Source organism: Protopterus annectens, chromosome 2.part1 (assembly GCF_019279795.1).
Source record: "Protopterus annectens isolate FY-2018-M chromosome 2.part1, PAN1.0, whole genome shotgun sequence".
NCBI lineage: Eukaryota > Metazoa > Chordata > Ceratodontiformes > Protopteridae > Protopterus > Protopterus annectens.
Window position 1 is genome coordinate 340227681 of NC_056729.1, and position 22273 is coordinate 340249953.

The window sequence follows — 22273 nt, forward strand, 5'->3', positions numbered from 1 at the left end:
ATAACAAAAGGCTGGATAAAACAAAAGAAGCTTTAAACAGATATTCAAATGAAGTGATAAAACTGCAAATATTGAAGGTCAAAATGAAGAAAAGGCCTGCTGAATATGAGACTGTCAAGAAGAGATGTTTCAAAAAATAACATAATTAGGGAACAGAGCATACAGGGAAAATCTGAGACTTTCTGTTGTGCCAGAGAAGCTGGAAGGAGCAGACTGTATTAATTATATGAAAGCACAAATAAGCAACTTGACTGGTATTCCACAGCAGGAGTAGCTAACTGAATGAGCACAGCATGTGTATACTCCAAACATGGCCATGAGAAAGCAACCTAAACCTTTAATAGTAAAGATGCAATCCTACCAACAGGGAGAGTTGATTCTGACAAACTGTGGCAGAAGAACAAAGTACTAAAAGTGGGAGACGGTAAGGTGTTTGTGGAAAATAATTAGTCACTATACACCAGGCAGCAGAGGAGTAAATTTATTCCACTAGTCAGGAAATATCAAGAAACAGGTATAAGATTCAAACTGCTGTACTCTGCTAGCTTCAGAATATTCGTTACTGTAGGGATAAAATCATTTATTGATGCAGAACATGCTAAGAAGGAAATACAACATTTTTCCAACAAAAGGAGATCTTACTTCTTGTTTTTCTGGTAATAAAGACCATGAAGAGAGACTGTGCCAGTGAAACCTTTTTCAGCATTACAACAGAAATTGCTTGAGAGACAGAAAAAAGCACAAGAGTTGACTAGAAGAACTGAGAGTATGTTGGAAAGGAAGCAGAGACTGGATTTGGGAGATGGAGATAAACAGGAATAAAACCAGCAACTCAAAAATTGACAAATAAATGTGGGATTATAAAACATTAATTATATTTATGAAATATGACAGAACAAGAAAACCTGGAAATATTGGAATGTTTTACTTTGTTAAACTTGTAGGGGACTCTAAAGTATACATCCTACATCATGTCATTTATGTCTGCAGGAACACTTATGAGAGGGGAAGAGGAAGGAAAGAGTTAACTGTAAGTAAAACAAAGTTTTGTTCTTAACAGTAATATTTGTATGGTGCATATCTGTGTCCTATAAAGTTTTCTCAGCTATTTTCAAGTGTAATGGGAATACTAAAGTAAACAGATGCCTATGTTTTTCCTTCGTTTCTCTTTCTCCTTGTTCAGTTTTAAGAAATGAAGGCACTGCAATGTAAAAAAAAGAAGAAGGAGGAAAACAGTCTGTTCAAAAGAGTATGATACAAGAAAAAAACAATGTACTTTTTCTCATTCTTTCTTAAGGGAATGGCTGGATTAAGGCTCTTGGCTTTATCTAGTAACAAGTTTAAACAGAAATCAAATGAATAAAAAAGAACACTGAGCATAATAAAGCTTTCCTCTAGCAAATAAATAAACAAATAAATACTCGTAGAAGCAACTCTGTATCTGGTTCTCATGTTTCCATGGAGACAATCTGGTAAACAGAAATAAAAACTGAATACTTTTTTATTTTAATGGCTTTCTTTCAATGGCTAGGAGATAATGTTTCCTGAAAGAATTCAAATGTTTTCTCATTCTGGGAGAGCAATAAAGATAAGACAAAAACAGACATCACTTAGTAGAAGCACAGACTGTACCATGCATCTTAGCATGGATGAACTTCCTTTTAGGTTAACCCAAGTCTCTGAGTATGGCTACCAGTTTGGGACAACTGTTCCTATTAGGAAAGTAAAACTTCAATATTTGAAGATGTACATAGTTTATGTATTACGTTAATAGGTTCTTGGTGTGTATTGGGGTGTATTTTTAAGGACTTTCAATAAAATAAACAGTTTTATAAGATGTGGCATAGGCTCAAATGGATAAGCAAGAAACAACTGTATTAAAAGTTCAACCTGCCAAACATTAATATGTGCATGCAACACAAAAGCTGGAACTAGATACTTAAAAAAGCTGCTACAAATAAAATGTGGGAATAAAAACTTTTCAAAATAAAGATCCTTTTGATACTACCTTTAAATGTTAATGGTCTCGCAGATATGTACAAAAACGTAAGAGTAGTGAACTATATTAAAACATGCAGTGTGTAAATAGCTATGCTGCAGAAGACACATTTGGAAAGACCTGAACATGTAAATTTGATAAAGAAAGATTTTCAGGATGGTTATTCAGTGGAATACCTGGAACAAAGGAAAAGAGGAGCACTTATATTAATTGCTAGAGGAGCTGCAATAGTGATAGAAAAAGATAATGGTAGATATGTAGTACTAAGGGGCTACTGGCTAGGGATGAGGATTACATTGGCATGTATCTATATTCCGCCTAAAACTGCTATAATGGAGCTTAATAAAATTCTGGGAGAAATAATCAGTTTTCAACAGGGAATATTACTTATAGGTGGGAACTGGAATTTGATTTGCAGCAGAGAAGATATGTCTGGGGGCCCAGAAGGGAAAATATAACAAAGGAGTGTAGATTTTTTAAAGAAATTTATGAAAATATTTTGCATGGAATATGTGAATACATTAGTTGGAGTTCAGAGGGAATTTACATATTACTCCCCAACATACAAAAACTGGGGCTAATCTAGACAGAACTTAAATTTCGCAGGGACATGTGCATTTAATTGAAGGTTTGATATGCATCCCATAACTATTTCAGATCATGAGCTTATAATAACTAAAATCAAATGCAGGGTAATGAGATAAAAATGAGACACTAGCACTTTTCCACCTACCTCTTGAAAAAAGAGGAATTTAAGGAATGGGTAGTGGAAATTATTCAGGAGTTATTATTAGAGAAGGCAGATTTTTTTCTGAAAATATAGCTAGGGAGTGGGATAAATTAAAGTAGAGTTTAAAAATATGGTGGAAATAAAAGCAAGAGATGGTTAAGAAGCAACAATAATTATTTAGAGAGACTGATAAATATTAAAGCATTGCAGAATAGGGGGAATCTCACAGATCAAGAAGAGGAGCAATTGCAGAATGCTAAGCAGAAAATAAAGGATTACCTTGATATGCATGAGTTCAGAAAGACTGCTGTTAAGCAACAATTTTTTTGATAATAATGCCAAAGCACAAAAAACTTTTAGCGCAATGACTCAGGCAACAGAAAGTAGAAAGGGTTGTCACCAAGTCTATAACAAGAAAGATAACAAGAGATCCTGTAGACATGCTACAAATATTTCAGAAATGTTTTACAAGTCTGTATAAAGCAGAGAAATATGGAGATCAAGAAAAGGTACAAAGGGAAATGTTTATGGAATAATTAAATATGCCAAGGGTAGAGGTAGATGAGGCTCAATTATTGTAGTTAGGATAGGAGGGGATGAGATAAAAATGGTGATGTATAACCAATCTAGGGGAGTCCCTGGTGGTCTAGTGGTTAGGATTCGGTGCTCACACTGTTGTGGCCTGGGTTCGATTCCCGGTCAGGGAAGCTTCAATGCATTTTGTATAGGCCCTAGGGCCAATAACCTAGTACCTACCTATGAACCTATATTGGATGGGTAATAGGAAATTCACCCCGGGGATCACTTTGGTTCTGCTTGACAGGGGCACAGGAAAATAATTTTCTTGGGTGGCGAAAGCCAGGGTACCTTTTTGGCTAGGCTTGTATAGGCCCCTAGGGCCAATAGCCTAGTTCCTACCTATGAACCAATCAACAGGAAAGGCCCCAAGAACAGATGGTATTCCTGTGGAAGTTTGGAAGTTAGGAGGGAAAAAATGATAAAGACCTGGAAGGTTTTATTTAACAGTATTTTAAGAGTAGGAGAGCCACCAACATCCTGGAAGAACGTGGTGGTGGCCATAATACCTAAAGATGGTAAATATCCATCAGATCCAGCTGCATACAGACCCATTTCAATCCTAAACCATGATTATAAAATGCTTATGTTTATAATGGCTAAAAGAATGGTAAAGGTGATGCCAAAATTGACAGACATGGATCAGTGTGGTTTTGTGGAGTTGAGGCAAATATTTGACAGCATTAACAGAACACTGATGATCCAGAGGGAAGCTGAATGTAAGAAAATACCACTATTGTTGGTGGATCTTATAGGTTCATATGAGGTTACCAGGCTAGCTGTCCTAGAGCCCTTACAAGCCTAGCCAAGTTAATCCCAAGTTGCCCCATCTGTCCTTATTAAGTGAACATATTTTTCAGAGATAGTCTATGGTCAATACCAACTCCACCTTTCCATGAGGGACATGTGTGCCATCCCTGGGGTGAATTTGTGGTCCTCCATCCATTTGTCCAGGTTGCACTTGAATAGGGTCAGTGAGGGGCTCTGCTTCACATGAATTGGAAGTTTGTTCCATAGGAGCTGCAGTCTCTGGGAGACATACTTGTCTCTCCAGCATGTTCTTTCATTGTCACAGGTTAGGTTAAGATCCCTAGAGTGCGTGACTATTGTGCTGTTGATTTGTGTAGGTGAAGCATATCCATCAGGGCAGGGTCGGAGACTACACTGTAGGCCAGGCACAAGTCTGATTTCAGTAGCCTATAAGATACAGAGCACTGTGACAGGGCTTTTAGTCTATCCAAGTATGTCATGGTTTGGAGGCCCTGTAATTTCTTAGTGAGGAACCTCTGTGGTCCCTCCAGCTGCTGCAGATGTGTGTTGAGGAAGATGCAAAAGGGAGCATTGTACTCTTTTGCAAAGAAAGCATTTGACAGAGTAAGCTGGGAGTTTATGAGCAGGGCAATGGAAGCATTTGCATTCCCTGATAAAATTATAAGGTTGATTTGGAGGATATATAAGGAACTGGAGGCAAAACTTAAAGTGGGTGAGTACCTCTCTGATAATTTCTGTTTGAGCAGAGGAACCAGGCACGGGGTGCCCTCTTTCATCTTATTTGCACTATATTTGGAATCACTGGCAAAGAAAATAAGAGACTCTGAAATTCAAGGATATGATTGGTATGTCTCTATTTGCAGATTATATTATTTTATACCACATAAAACCAAAAAAGGACATTTCAGTGTTGTGGAACATTTTGAGGTAGTTTCAGATCTTTTCAGGGCACAAACTTAATGAAGCTAAAACAAAGGCAATAGCTGTTAATTATGTACCCACACAGAAATTGTTTCAGAAATATCCATAATTATGGGGACAAGATAAAATGAAGTACTTAGCAGTATGGATTAAAAAGGATTCTGGTGTGGCAGTTAAAGATATGTGGGAAGAGACTAAAAAGTTAATACAAAAACTGAAAGTTTGGAAGCTCTGTTATATGGAAATGGATAGCAAGATACAAGCAGTTAAAATGTTTTAGTCTCTTTAGTTTTACACATAGGTCAGGCATAGTCTTGTCAACCAGAAGAAAGTTGTGAATAGCAATTAGTAAAGAGTTGAAGGATTTTATTTGGGAGGGAAAGATGGCAAGATTCAAATGAGATAAGTTGATTCTTCCAGTTAAATAAGGTGGTTTGTGATTACCTGATTTGAAGGGGTATTTCAGAGCTACACAGTTAAGGCTCCTATACGTAGGACAAGCAGAAACCCATAATTCAAAGTGGAAAGGGATGATGATGAAACGAGGAAACTCAACAAACATGGAGAGACTGGGATTTTGGATGCAGATCCTTAAGGAAAATAGCAATAACCATGCAGAATATTATATTCATAAAGTAGCATAAAGTATTCTAAGAACTAAGCCAACACAGGAATGGAGTAATGGGATTCTGCCGAAAAGGATTACTGTAATTACAGATACAGACAACAGGCAAAAGGGGGCTGGAATTTATTGGAGAAAACTGGTAAAAGAACAAATGTATTGGGAGCAAATAATTAGACAGGGAAATGTAATAGAACAGGAAGAGGCCAAGAACTGATTTGGACTGCAGGATAGAGATTATCCTCCCTATTAAGAACTGATATCAGAGTATAGGTAAAGAGAGAGAAATAAGGGGATCCTAAGCAAAAGATCAGCACTAGTAGAGTTTTTAATAGAATCTAGAACAGAAGCTGCTGTTAAAAAAAGGAATAATTTGTAGGGCATGCAAAATATCGCATGAAAACTATAAGAATTAATCAGTGAAATAAAAAAAAGGATTGGGAAGAGAGATTGGAATAGCAATTCACAAAGAAACAGTGGGGGATTATATGTATGCCTCCCAACTATGCAACAGTCAAGAAGATTTTGGATCTTTGCTTGGAAGTGTTTACATAGATATTTGTATACCCCAAATAGACTCCAAGGAATTTTTCCTCAAGAAGACAGCAAATGGAAGTGTGATAGGGAAGAAAGCGATAACGGGGAACATATTTTTAGGGAGTATAATGAGTTGGCAGACTTTAAAGATTCCCTGCAGACTGCTCTGTCAGAGATACTGGGAGAGCAAATTGGTGTAACTAAGAAAATGATTTTCTTGAGCTATGATACAGAATCAGAATTGCCTAGACATGGTAAGGCCCTGTTGAGTCTAATTATCATGGCTACCAAAAAAAGCAGTTACTAGAAAATGGAAATCAAAGTCTAAACCAACTTTACTAGAAGTAGTGAATACAGTAACAGAGATAAAACAACTGGAATTGGGATCTTTAGAAAAGGGTAGGATCAAATTACATAAGAGAAAATGAGAATTGCGGGAACAATACATGCACAGGAGGAACAAGGTTTGAAAGAAGGCAAGATTTGAATGAGATATGTAATATTTCACTGACGACTGGATAGATTATAAGTTAATGTATAATGTTTGCAACTACAATTATGTCAATATGGTTTGTGACATATGTTTACAACTAAAATTATGTTAATGTTTTCATTTATCTAAATGTTTGATTGCCTATGTCTTACATGATAACTTAATACAGATGTTCCTTGCTTAAAAAAATAACTGTTACTCAACAAATGCACTCATAACTCAAATCCCAGGTTCTGCATTTCCCGTTTAGCTTATATTTCAAAACTAAGCTTCCTGTTTTTGGATTTATTGAGATCTATAGGAAGTGCAGTACGTCAAAGGGAAAAGCCTTTGAATAGATGTGGCATACTTAGAAAAAAGCACACATCTGCCAACCATGTCTGTTTGAAACAAGTTTAAGGCTATAACACATTTTAGAAGAGAAAACAAACGTAATTCTCAGACAAATTACCTATTTCATATATTACAACATCTCCTAGCAAAAGCAATTACACACTTTGCCCAACTTTTACATTTTTAAATAACTAATATGACCTAGCTTAGTAAAGCTTTTCCATATTTCAGGTTTTACTGCAGTCTTACTAAAGGACAACTGCAAGTTTCAAAAAGCCTGTCATACCAACTTCACACTCTTTTCTAACACCAAGCATTTGTCTAACTTTAGAAAAAATCATTTAAAAATGTTTTTTTTTTTTAAGCCAGTACCCCCCCCCCCCTTAATACATGAACAATAGAAAAAAAATCAAACCACCTTCCTTTTCACTGTGATTTTCTGATTCAGGATCAAGATCACGAACCAATCACAACCCAATAGCCCTTCATTCCTGCACCACTCTACTATGCAAACAATTCTTATCCAGGATATCATAAATGGCACTGTAAATAAACGTTATGCGCTGACCATGAGAGATCTGTAGGAATGGCTTCATTATCTGTAATACATATGACTAAGGCTGCAGTCATTAGGAGTACCTTCCACTATCCCCTGCTGTACTGTATTGTTCACATTCTACATATCTGAAGTTAGCCATGTTAAACTTCTCTCTCTCTCTCTATATATATATATAAATATATATATATATATATATATATATATATATATATATATATATATATATATGCATATAAGACACATGACACTATCTATACCACGGCTGGGTCATTATAGAGGATGGACCCACTCTTATTGATAGTACAACTATGTAAGTAAGCTTACCATAACAGAAGATGCTCTAATAGGTTACTGTTCCAATAGCCTAAGATACTTGGGTTTATCCCTCCTGCATCAGTCAAGTACTCAAAACTTTGGGAACCTTCCTTGTACACTACTTACCAGAAACATGCGGGATACTCCATATAAAAGGCAGGTGGATAGCTAAAAATTGTACAGCATTTTTTGCCTAAAAGAAAGGAACAGCCCAGAGTAAATGTGTTATGAAACCATGAGAATTATAGTGAAAATTACCCACAGGAGGATGAAAATAACCACACCCTGGCAACCTACCTGGGAAAGAGGGGCAGGAGGGAGGACTAAAGCAATGGTAATATATTGGAACATCTACTGTTATGGTAAATGTCAATAATTTAAGACTCTGGGAGCCCCTGGAGTATGGTCCTAGGAAAATATGTTCTGGACCAGGTAAAGGAATCAAGTCTGTAATGCTTTGTAATGGTATGTATAGAGTACCATGTAACTGCCTCTAGAATGCTTCAGAAGTCCAACCCCTTCCAGAAATCCACAGAAGAAGCTAATGCCCTTGTAGAATGAGTGGTAATCCTGCCTGGAAGTGGCCTATTGTATTTTGCATAACAAAAACTAAAAGCATGAAACATCCAACTAGAAATAGTTAACTTTAAAACTGGTTGTTCTCTCCTCTTACTTTCAGAGGAAACAAATGTCATCTTTCCTGAAAGGTCAAGTTTTGTGTAAGTACTATCTGAGCTGCCTTTGTACACACAGAGTGAAAAATTCTTTCCCTCTTGTTCTTTGATTCAGGAATGATGACTGGGAGATGGACAACTTGGCTTAAACTAAACTATGAGACTACATTAAGCATAACGGTAGGAGGTGTCCTCAAAGAAACTTTATCCTTGCAAAAAATAAGGTATGGTTGACACACCATATGCATTTGTAACTCAGATGCATACCCAGCAGATGTCAGTGCAAAAGGCAACACGGTCTTCCAGACTCATGAGCTAGTTCAAAATGAAACTGAGTGAGCTTTTCAAGCACAAAATTTAAATTCCAAGGAGGAGCCACCTGTTTCTGAAGTGGATGCATATGTAAGAAACCTTTCAAAAACAGCTTAACTTTAGCATTACTAGAAAGGGGGATCTAAAAGCAGATAAGCAGGAATGGCTGACAAATGTACCTTGATTGAAGAATATGCTAAACCACTGGTCAGTAACTAACACAAATAATCAAGTACAGTGGCGGCTGGTGACTTCAAATCAAAGGGGGGCTGCAAGAGACAGCTGAATGGGTGGGGTCAATGGGAAGGGGTGCGACCAACTAGAAAGGGGAGGAGCTATGTTCAAAACCACAAAAACTAAAACTTTAATTAAATACGCTTCCCTGGGTGCCAAACCGTCATTATGAGAGCCCAATCAAGACAAAAATAAGTGTAGAAGAATACAAATATTTCAATGCATTGGCTGCATGACAGCTTACTTAATATCTACATGGAAACAAAAGGTTGTGAGGCATGAAAAAATAAATTACTTTTTAAATACATTACTGGAATTCCAGTCAAAATTAAGTATAAGAAAAACAAGCAGCACTCAACTCAAACAACTTCTCCTTGCACTGCAGTTCTAATTATAAATTATATTCAGCTTTATTAAAGAACCAAGTAACATGCTGAAAGTAGAAATCTCTGTGATGCCCCCACTTGTAAAAATGTTTCTTATCCAAAAAAGACCTGCTGCCTGACAACTATTTACTTGTTTCATGGGGAAAACATGATCAAAGTAAAAAATGAAAAGCAAACAAGAAACAAGCTCAAGATACATTGCTTAAAGGATTACTGTACAGGTTATGGACCACACACGATTGGCATTCTGTTTAGTTTACGAGTAAAGCCTGCAGAAATGACTGGAAGTCTCCAACAAGTTAATGAGCTTTTTTAAATAATGTAATCCTGTCCTTCAATACCCAAGGCTTATACATTATCTAGTTAAGTATTCTCTGCATGGCAACAACAGAAAGGCTTTCAATGTTGGCAATTCTTTAACAGCATGTTTATTAAAGCTTACTTGCATCTTACGATCTCAGACAAGCTTATCTTATGGACATTAAAGCATTGCTACTTAAACACAGAGCAACAGGCACTTTGAGTAATAAGCATAAATCAACAGTACAAAAATATGACAGAAACCAGACCATTCTGCAAAATCAAGGACAGATGAAAAGCCACAGTAGTACTTGTGTCTACCCTGGATGGGGGGACACTCTGCACATGTTACACTGCATAACTACTCCTTGCCTTGCTTGGACACAGCCAGAGTCACTACATGGGGGAGTGGGGTGCAACAAGTATGTCACAATTTGAAATGTCTCTGACTGACTGTGATGGCCCTGACACATTTGTCCTACCTCCCAACCTCAGAGCAAGAAATCTGGACAAAGACATACACAGAAGTGGGGCAAAGGCCCAAAAATAAGGACAATTTTTAAATATTGCTTTTATAAACTTAGAAAGATAATATAATAGGTCTTGCATTAGTATGAATTTTCTGAAGGGTATGAAATCTGAAAATCAAAATGTCTGTCATTATTTTCTAACTTCAGTCTTTAATGATTTGTCACTAATTTGCCAAAAAAAACAATTTTATGAAAAATGGACCAAAAATGTGATGCAAAAATATAAAATAGCCACACAATACAGCTGGGAACCTGTCAAAGAAGGGACACTTTAATATTAGTACTGCTAACTTGAGCAGCTGACAAAATAAAATAATCTACACGCATTTCAAGTAATCTATAACTTTGATTATTACAGTTATTTAAAATTGTAAACTCTCCATGTTTTCTTCCAACATTGCTATTTTGCGGAGGGATTATTAAGGGGAAGAGCAACATTTTGAGCCAAAATCAGGGACAGTTGAGAGGCTGGCTATGCCTAATTCTATAAAGCAATTTATTTGCATGTACCTCTCAAACTGTTAATGCAATAAATCTGGACAAGGCCAAATATATTGGGGGAACATATAAACAGTACTAAAAATTGCTCTTGTATAAACTGAGACAGTTGATAGAATAACAGGTCTTACTTTAGCATGCATTTTTCTGAAGGTTATGAAGTCTGAAACTCAGTGTATCATTATTTAGTGACTTAATTCCTAAATGATTTGCCAGAAAACTACAAATTGTATGAGGAACAAACCAAAAATAAGAAGCAAAAATCTATTCATTCTTTGAAAATCTGGACAGTTGTGAGGTATAGTTCAGCTGAGCCTCTGAGTTTGCCGCCCTTCCCCCTCACAAAATCATTGTCGAATGGAGCCTCTGCAGCCATTCCAATGATTCATTACTTGGCTATTTCACTCCATTTACCATAAACACTAATGTGCATACTGCTTTACTTCTATGATGATTTGGACTTCATTTGAAAGTTTTATTTTGCATTTTACAGCACAAACACTAAGCCATCTGCTAAACAAAGCAATGCAGTCTCACAATGAAAACAGACTTAGCATTAAAACTTCTCTGCCCTTGAAACTCACATTCATTGAAACAGCATTGAAACCCACATTCAAAGAAAATACATTTTGCCAGTGGCAGATAAAGATTAATTTTGGGCTGTTTTCAAATCATAGGCCCCTTGCATATGAAACATACATGTGCTCTTTGATATACCTTCTTGGTTGTACTAAACTGTATTCCTTGTACAATACAGTACAGTTGTTAGAGGGTGTTTTAAATTTGTTTTGAACATTTTTCCAGTAAGCAATGAAACAAAATGCATGCAACCATAATGACAAAACTGCCCAGTTCAGAACATTTCCATCATAAAAGTCTACTCAGACTTCTACAGTCCACCATTATCAGCAAATATGCACAATTCTACAGTCCATTATCAGTAAATATGCATAATCTCTGAAGTAAAAGTCATCTAAATAATTCCACATTAAAGACATTTGTAACTAATGAAGAGGTTGCTGTTAGCAAACACCTTTATATTTCATGGTTTTATCGAAAAATAGTGTCTGTTGCCCCTGAGGAATAAATTGCCTGTATTACATTAAAAAAATGATAAGCTAGTAATATTGCACGAGGAAATGGATGGCAAACTGATAACAGGCTCATAGTTAGTATCTTCACCAAGGAGGACATTCTCAGTACGGCAGCATCCACCCCTTGTGGGAGTAGAACCCACAGCCTTCTGCATCAACAGCAAGTACACAACCTGTTGTGCTATTAGCAATGCAAGCCAACTCAGCATAAGCAGCACTAAACTTCTCTTCCCCTGCAGCTCTCAGCTCCTTGTAAAATCTACTCAGTACTCAACTGCATCTCAACTTTGCAGTAACAAGAAATCTGGAAAAAGCCAACATTTATTTGGGGGGGGGGGTCAAAAACCAGGGACACATTAAACATTGCTTGTATAATCTTGGAAAGTTGCTAAAATAAAATGCTGTGTTACCACCATACATTTTAATGCCAAGGTCCCTGTGCAAAACAGTCAGAGCAACATACCACTACGCCAAATCAGCTGCTTTGTCAAAGAGAAATGCTGTGTTACCACCATACATTTTACTGACAAGGTCCCTGTGCAAAACAGTCAGAGCAACATATAACTACGCCAAATCAGCTGCTTTGTAAAAGAGACGAAGACTGAAACTTAAATGGCTATCATTTAGTGAATTCACTTCTCGCCATAGCTGTCAACCTCTTAGTACAAAACACCTGGACAAACCCAGTAATGAGGGAATACAGCCCTCAAACATATTCAGTGAATTCAGTTCTTGCCATAGCTGTCAACCGTAGCACAAAAAACCTGGACAAAGCCAATAATGGGGGAATACAGTCCCAAAAATAGGGACAAATTTCAAATATTCATCTTATAAACTTAAAAAAATTGCTAGAATAAAGGGTTGTGTTACTATGTATTTTCTGAAGAATATGAAGTCTGAAATTCAAAGGCCTGTCAATTTAGCTTCTGATCGTACAAAAACAATTTTCAGCAGAGGCCCAGGGAGAAATACTGCAGACACATGTCTTTGTAAAATGGCAGGACACCAGAGCAAATCCACACAAACACAGGGAGGAGATGCAGACTCCACATAGAAGGCACCCCAGCCAAGAATCAAACCAGAAAACCTATAGCTGTGAGGCAACAATGCTACCACTGCACCATCAAATATGTAAGAAATTAAACGTTTGGAAACCTGAAGTCTGAAATTCAAATGCCTGTCACTTTTATTTAACATTTGTTAACCAGGACAGTCTGACTTGGAACAAAAAAACTATTTTCAGCAGAGGCCCAGGAAGAAATAATGCAGACATGTCTTTGTAACATGGGAGGACACAAAAGCAAACCCACACAAACACAGGGAAAAAATGCAGACCCCACACAGAAGGCACCCCAGCCAAGAATCAAACCAGAAAACCTATAGCTGTGAGACAACGATGCTACCACTGCACCATTAAATATGTAAGGAATTAAAAATCCAGAAACCTGAAGTCTGAAATTCAAATGCCGGTCACTTTTATTTAACATTTGTTAACCAGGACAGTCTGACTTGGAACAAAAAAACAATTTTCAGCAGAGGCACAGGAAGAAATAATGCAGACATGTCTTTGTAACATGGGAGGACACAAAAGCAAACCCACACAAACACAAGGAAAAGATGCAGATCCCCACACAGAAGGCACCCCAGCCAAGTATCAAACCTGAGAACCTACAGCTGTGAGGCAACAATGCTACCACTGCACCATCAAACATCAAGCATTTAAATATTTAGAAACCACAGATATTATGTGGAACAGAACAGATCAAATATGAGGCAAAAATCTGCAAATTTTTTACAAATGGTGGTGGGTAGGGAATTCAGGCCCTTAACACCTGCATACAAGGTACAGTGTTCAAGCCTGAGGTATTCCCTACACACCACCATTGAGTCTACTCTAGCCACCAGTATACAGTAACTGGGGCATTTCACACACACACACACACACACACACACACACACACACACACACACACACACACACACACACCTACACACCTACCTTGTCGCTGAACAGCCCCAGCCCACCAGCGAGCGAAATACCTGCTTCCATCCCCGCTTGGGATATCTGAACAGCCCCTTGCGCGATTGGTCTATCCCAAAGGATTCCCTGCAGTCTGAAGTGCCTCTATGTCGTGATGTCATTGCCGCATAGACTTCTGGGCATCTTGCCTTTCCCCTTATCTGAGAGCATGTGCGCATGCATACTGTCCTGGAATTAATGTTTGTGTTTCTCGGTTTGCTTTTATTTTGTATTGTAGGTGGGAGGGCTGCAGTCCGGCAGTCCTATGTCACGAGCCACCCCTGATCAAGTACCAATATAGGTTCACTGGCGGAAAGGAGTATGGAAATGGATGACAGTATGGTAAGATGGAGGCTGTGGATATCCTCTGTACTTAGGAGACAAGATGGAAGGGCAGTGCAGCAAAGTCACTTGGCTTGAGATCCAGAGTCTACTACTCAGGAGGAGGACGTACTAGAAAAGGTGTAGGAATTCTGGTGAGGGAGAAATTTCAGAAGACAGTGAGGGATATCATCAGAATTAGTGACAGATTCACGGCAATCAGATTACAGTGTAAGGACAGGACAGTATTCATACTCTCAGCCTATGCTCCACAGCAGTGTCGTAATATGGAGGAAAAGAGTGGATCCAGGCAGCAGTTGCAGGACCTATTTGATAATGCAGGAAAAGATGAGTTGGTGTTGATAATGTGGGACCTGACTGCACATATTTGGACAGACAGAACTGGATACGAGGACTGTCTGGGTCCACATGAGTGGGGCAACAGAAATAAAAAAGGAGACAACATTCTAGACTTCTGTCTGCCAAATGGCTTGATGGTGGCCAATGCATGGTTCAGCAAGAGAGAGATACAGTCACAAGATGACATACAAAAGTTGCCAACATGCAACTCGGGTAGACTATCTCCTAATAAGAAAAGGACACTGGGGTAGAGCCAGTAATTGCAAAGTCATCCCCAGTGAAACAGTCAGTACACAGCTTAAACGACTCGTGGTCAAAATCAATTGCAAGCAATGGTCAGAGAAGGCTCCAGGGTCAACAGAGAGAGTAGTCTGAAGACCTGAACATTGACTGGAGAGAAAGCACAGGAGTTCAAGGAAATACTCAGGGCTTTAGCATGTCAGGAAGATGAGGAAATAGGTGGAGCTGGAGAAGAATGGCAGTGCCTCAAAGCAGCATATGTGAGGACTATAGAAAAGATATGTGTCTGAGCCAGATATGAAAATAAGGTACATATGAAAGCTGGAGGTGGAAAGCAGAAGTCCAAGAAGTCGTCAAAAGAGAAAAGAAAGAAGGAGTGAAGGAAAAAGTGGGAGACAGAAAAGACAATCAGGCTAAGGAGGAATACTGGCTGGCTAACAAAGAGGCTAAGAAAGCAGATGAAATAGAGAAGAACAAGGTATCGGAGGCACTCTACCACCTTCTGGAAATTGACTCAGTAGATGGCCCAAAGAAACTTTATCAGTTTGCAAGGCAAAAACAGAAAGATGAAAAAGATAGTCATTAGATACCCTATATAATGCCAGCAGCAACCTGCTCACCAGTCCATAGGATATCAAAGGCAAATGGAAGGAGTACTGCCAGCAGATTCTAAATGAAGAAAATCCCATAAAAGCTGTACTGCCCAGACACAACCTACAATGAAAGAAGAGAAGCCCACCCTAGAAATAGTCAGAATAGCACTAAAGAAAATGAAGTCAGGGAAAAAACAGACTCAGATGTGGTCGCAGCAGTTATGATCAAGATGTTCGGTGAGATAGCAGGGAAATGGCTCCTGAAAGTATTCAAAGCAGTATGGAGAGAAAGTCATATCCCCAGATGACTGGAGAATAAGCATACTACTGCCAGTGTTCAAGAACAATGGGAGCACATAACTGGGAACAGCAGAAGGGTATCAAACTCCTGTCACACTGCATGAAAGTTCTGGAGACAGCAACTGATAAAAAATACACAGAGTATTAGAAAGTGGGATGGGAGATGGACAGTTTGAATTTAGATCAGGATGCAGCAGAACCATCCCAGTGTTTACAGTGAGACAGACAGTTGAGAAAACATTAGAGATTAAGAAAGAATCCAACTGGCATTCCTAGATTTGGAGAAAGCAAATGATTCCAAGAAAGCTAATTTGGGTAGTCCTGTGATGATGTGAAGTCCCAGAAACAATGGCAGAATTAGTGTAGGCTAGGTACACGCATGCAATGACACATGCACAAAAAGTTTTCAGACTCACAGAGGGAATCCAGTGGGACTAGTTGTGAATCAGTGTTCAGCTCTGAGCCCACTGTGCTTCATATTGGTGATAGAAAACATTAGGTCAGAGGGGACAGATGATGTGGCACTACAGGGAGACTCTGAACAAGAACTTCAGCACAGGACAGAGAAATGGAATGCAAAGCCAATCACACAGAATGAAAATGAGTACAGATAAGACAGCTGCAATGGCAGTAAATGGGGGAAATCAGAAGAGGCTGGGAATTGAAAAAGAAGGGAAAACAGTGGAACAAATTAACAGTTTCAGGTACCTGGGAGGGATGATTAAGGAGAAGGGAGGTCTGAATGAAGAGGTCAAAACTAAAATCAGAAAGGTTGTAACCAAACAGCACAGAGTGTCAGGGGTAGTATGTCACAGAAGAATGCCAAAGAAGCTGAAAAGTACTGTGTACAAAACAGTGGTGTGACCAGTACTACTGTATGGTACAGAAACCTGGGCAGTGAAGGCAGAAGAGTTGAAAAAACTGGAGGCAAAAGAGATGATGTGCCTGATATGGGTGATAAGATTCACGCTGTGGAACAGATGAAGAAATGAGGACATCAGAGCAGAAGTCCAAGTAGCATTAATTGATAAGAAAGTCAAAGGGAACAGATTACATTTGTTCAGGCACATGTGCAGGAATGCAGGAGATAATCTGGTAACATCATGAACTTTGGAATCAAGACAGGGAGATTTAGAACCAAAAGATCCAATACTGGCCCCCAGGATTCTTTGGGTTTGGAACCTAGAAAAATCCTTCAGTGATAACCCTTCCTAAAAGATTGAGAGGCACTGCTTCTATTACTTCCTGGAATAGCATGTTTTGTAAAATGGGAAGAAATAGAGCAACTTGGTTCTCTGGGCGGGGCGGGGGGGATTCCATGTAAAGGAAGAAAGGATTGCCATTGCAAGATTACTCTCATAAGATTATACTCAAGAACCCACCTGTATGAATTATCTGATGTCAGAAGGGAAGTTGACACCTGAGTGTGCACCTTTGTCCCTTTTGATGCTGCCCCTACACCAGGTCAAGAGCATCTGAAGATACTGACTTAAGGAGAGTCAGAAAGGAGAATGAAAATCTGTTTAGAGATCCCTTTCAATTGTTTTCTCCTCCTTGATTATTGGCCCATTGCTGTTTAAACTGTTTGCTGAAGAAGGGAGCCGAGGAGGGGGCAAAACTGCTATTGGGTTCTAAAAAGGAGGGCTGAAAAAACTGTCACTCCTTGAATCAGTTTTTCCCTTCAAAATCTCAGACTTGACTTTATCAGAGCCATTTTACGAGCAAAGCCATGTAAGTCCCTTATAAATGATACATGTGAATGGGATTAGAAACACAGGCAGATTTTGAAAATGAAATGATTGCTAGGTTTGCTTTAGGATTTGAAAATAGGTACTTGTGTGACTGGTACCTTATTTAACCCATCACACTGTATTAAGAAAGCATATTCTAAGGTAGGCAAAACAGGAAGAACAGGTGTAGCACCAGGCACCTATCCTTTTATCAAATCATAATACATTTTTCGTGTAATTGAGGCTTCATTCTGTTCCCATTGAAAAACATCACTCATATTAGACAAAATCTCTGTGACAGAGATTTCTTAAATAGGAAAGTCAGAAGTTATGCTTTTTTCATAATTTAAAAACTCTTGAGAATAATCCTCTGCCCCCCTCCTCCTGCCAAGACTATTCCTCTATCTCGAAATTCCAGTCAGAATAGGACAAAAAACATTTCATTTTCTTTTCGTCCTTGTGTCTTAACCTTACCTGTTGAAGACAAAAATCAGTTGCGAAGGGTGAGAAGTACTGAGAAGGAAAAAATTTTAGGATATGCATTTCATTTCCAATATGTTTTCATAGCAGAATGAAATCTTGAGTGTACTTTAGTTTGTATCTATTGATTTACATTCTGAATAAAATAATAGCAAGTGCTGAAAGGGTTAGAAAAGTGTAAGAAATAAGCTGGGCATAAACTGTAATTTATGTAAACAATCTCTATACTGAAATTACATCATATAAAATATGTAATACTCAGCTGAAAGCTCATATGGCTCATGTTTTTACAACTTGACTACTGAGATATGCTTTAATACCAAATGATGTTTACCAACTTGTCTACTGCCAAGGAATTTGTCAATGTTTAAATCAGTATTTTAATATTCATCAATGTGTGTAACATATTCTGAATATTATTGAATGTGGAGCTTTTCTCTCTGGGCCTCTGCTGAAAAAGGACCTGTGTCCAGTCAGACTTTCCTGGGTAACAAATGTAAAATAAAATAAATAACAAATAAATTGTTCTGAGTAGAAGTTCTATCCTGGAATTCGGATTTCATGCCTAATACGGAAAGTCATAAACAAGTAGTCTGGAGATCTTACCAAAAATTAATGCTATAGCATTCATTTCTAATTGGTTAGTGGCTGTTTTATGACTGTTTTATGAATGTTGCTTTTAATGCAAAAAGGTACAAAACATGTTGATTTTTGTAGTTCAAGGAAACAGGATATTGATTTCCTAGTCTCCCATGTAAATGGATTATCTGTGCAATAAAGGAGATTTTTATTCTCTACTGAACTGTGTCGTATGAAAGTTATTTGGTACCTTAGCTGGTGCAGTGACTCGGATTTCTGAGTAGTTTGTGTGCTGCTACATTAAAAATTACTACTGGGTGCGAAACAGAGACAGGTTTTCTGTTATGCAAGTTTCTAGTGTAACAATGAGCAATTTTAAAATCTCAGCACAGATTAAAATCTCTACAAGTAAGCTTTACTAAAACTTCCTTCACTAGTTCTGATTAAATGTGTGTCTAAATTGTATAAATCAATAAAATTGAATGTATGTGTAGTCTGTTATACTAACAGGTTTTAGTTATAATTGTGTTAGTGAGGTCTAATCAATATATAAAAGGACAAAGTATCCTTGTCACAGAGACTGTTTCCCTGTCAAAAAGAGTGTCTTTCTCAGGAGTGATAGCCGGTTCTAACCAAACACATAAAAAAAACACAGATAATTCCTTAATTGAAAATACTTAAAAAAAAATCTAAATCTAAAAAAAGAGACAGAGAAACAAGGTAACTGCCTCCTGCTGGACAGCTTTTAATGACTGGCAAAAAAGTAAAAATTAGAAAAACAAATCTATTGTAAAAAAGTTTAAAGTATAATGCTAGCAAGACAAAACATCAGGGAAAGGGGTCTTAATTTAACACCAAAATTACCATGAAAATTGTATCCCTTGAAACAGCTAGGAGAATTTCAAATGTCACATCTATTTTCATCTAAATGGTAACCACTGCCATCTGCGTGCAATCCCTTTATGAAAGACTGTGTAACTGGTGGTCAGAATTTGGGTATTACTCCTACTACAGTTTCTCCTGGTGCTCTTCAATTACCAAACGTAAACAAATTAGACACTTAACAAATACAACATTCCACAATAATCTCACAAAAAGCTAAAAAGTAGTGAAAAAAATAAAAGTTTAAAAAATATACATAAAAATCAAATTATACAACCCCAAAAATTCTAGTAAGACCAAAACAGCATTAACAATACACAAATATCTGTACAAATAAATTAAAACAGTAACTTGTGTTTTAGGTGAGGGTGAAAAAAATAATTTGAAAACAGCTATCCTTTCTTGCACCATAAAAACTCAGCTATGCAAAACAGTAACCTTTTAAATAAACACAAGACAACATAAAGCAGCCTTACAGTAAAAATATGCCCAAGCAAATTCAACAGTCTTTTCCCTCTAAAATTCCAAAACTGCTAGGACAGTTAAAAAAAAATCACAATTATTTCCTTTGCTGCCTAAAAATCAACAAGGTTCTTTTAAGTTAAAGTGCAAGATGTAAGTATTCCTTTCCTCATAGGCACTAAAGCTACACGGTTTGTTTGTCTTTTCCCAGTTAGGGGTCGCCACAGCAGAACTCCGATCCGCTAATGATTGGCAGTAGATTTTCATGGTGCCGAGTTGCCAGCCCAACACCCAACGTTCAGCGGAGGCATGCCCATTCAAGCATGTCTTTCAGAGGCCACATGACCGGGGGAGGACATGCAGACTCCACACAGAAGGCACTCCAGCCGTGAATCAAACAGAAGAACCTCTTGCTGTGAGGCAACAACGCTACCGCTGTATCACCGCGGCTTTGTACTAAAGTTACATGGTAATGTCATTTAATACAATAACCCTCCCATTTTCTAAATATTCTATGCAGAAAAAAAAAACATGCCTGTGCCTATTCAGGTGAAGCCTCTGCAAGGTAAACATGCTTTTATTATAGAAACTTCTGCACCACTCAACCTGCTGATCAGATGTTTAATTTGTAAATTAACCTGTCCGAACTATTGTAACCCTGATGGGATCTCTTTCGACATTTCAAACAAACCACTATCCTCCAATTTGTAAACCCCCCCCCCAGTCCCAATATAGATAAAGACACTGTTTGCTATCCTAGGAATCGAAGAGCCACCTGACAACTTCAACGACGGCTCATTCCTTCATTTCATCACACAACAGCTGCGGACTTACCATGACAATAAGCTGAGCTATATTAAATATGCAGAATCTGTAAAACTAATTTTAAAGACCTCGAGTCACTGCCATGGATTAGTTAATATCTCTTCTCAGCACAAGCAGAGAAGAGAAATGAGCATGTATTTCATCAAGGAATAATAATGAAACTAAAAGTCTGTGTAATGCACTCATACTCGTTAAGAAACCAAAAACATCAGTTTAAGACTTTAGAGCTACAGGAAGCTATTCCTACTTAACCCACCTACAATTCTTACTTCAATTCTCTCTACTCTTATGTTATTGTCATTTCTGCTTTAGTCTTTTCATTATTTCACTTCACCCTAACCATCAGTATCTGTTTGCTTTTACTTCCGAAAGGACTAAAAGGAATCTCAGTTGTGAAAGTCATAGGTTCAATACCTAGGACATCTAATTTCTGCAAATGCATGTCACGTTATTCCTTCTCAGTTTTCTGTTTTCTGCTATTCAGCCTGAATCACATACTATAACCTTGAAGCAGCTCTGTTGTTATTAGAATAGCAGGTTATTGTAAACAATGAATTCCTAATTTTGCAGAAATTATGTTTTTTTTTGTTTCTTCTTTCAAAGACAGGCATTCCAGAACCACTAGACTGGCAAGCAAAACATGAGAATGCATTAAATCGTCTGAAGATCCTCCTCCTTAACCCCGTACACTTGGCTTACCCAGTTAGTCAAAGAAATGTTTCTTGTTCTGTTGCAAACATAACATAGTAGCATTAGGCTTATTAATGCAGAGAAGAAATAATGTTTTTAGACCTGTAGCATATTTTAGCACTAACTTAAATCCTGTAGTAGCAGCTCTCCCAGACTGCTTTAGGGAAATGATAGCGGCTGCTAGGATACTAGATACAGTAGAGAGTTGATTATCTGAATGTCAATTATTAGAAACATCAATTATTCGAACGCAGCCTTCCCAAGTTTTTGAGTAGGAAAAATCATAAAGTCTGAATATGTAAACGTTATACATATTCACTTGTGAGTTTTTTATTAGCTTGTAGTCACTCGTGTGAAAAATATTCTTTATTGTTGACTGGAATTGCTGAATGGTTGAAGTGTAGTCACTGTATGCAAAAAAAAAAAAAGATTTTAGAAGTTTTTTATCTGGTTCAATGCATGTTTGATTATTCAAACAGTTTGATTGTCTGAAATACCCGAGGTCCCAAACAGTTTGGATAGTTGACTCTCTACTGTACTGCATTTTCATTTACACTTGGACACAATCTTTGTTCCAGTTCCACATTCTGTAGACATCTTGTTATTATAAAGACTCAATACTTGATAGCATTTTGATTTTCTAACATAAATGTTCACTGTTAAATAACCCTTCCTTGAAAATTATTAGGTGTCACCGTCAAATCCTATATCTTTAATTTTAATATTTTAACAGAAGCTAAGAAAATGCTTTATGACTGTGTGCTTGCTTCGACCTAAGAGATCTCCAGAACTCAGTCTGTTTGTAAATGGATCATGCATTCGCAGAGAAGACAGCTCACTCATGGCAACATTTTCTCTTGGCACTACAAACCAAATTCTGCTTAGAGGCATACTTCTTAACTTCTTC

At 37.7% G+C, this 22273-nt stretch overlaps 1 protein-coding gene and 1 non-coding gene across 2 annotated transcripts in view; one reads left to right on the forward strand and one right to left on the reverse strand.

Moving 5' to 3' along the window:
• Positions 1-22273, reverse strand: part of LOC122794049 (TLC domain-containing protein 4-B-like) — a 745941-nt gene that overhangs the window by 305521 nt on the left and 418147 nt on the right. The window lies entirely within an intron of this gene.
• TRNAV-CAC lies at positions 3365-3436 on the forward strand. Its single transcript has one exon. It is a non-coding gene; the product is annotated as a tRNA-Val (tRNA).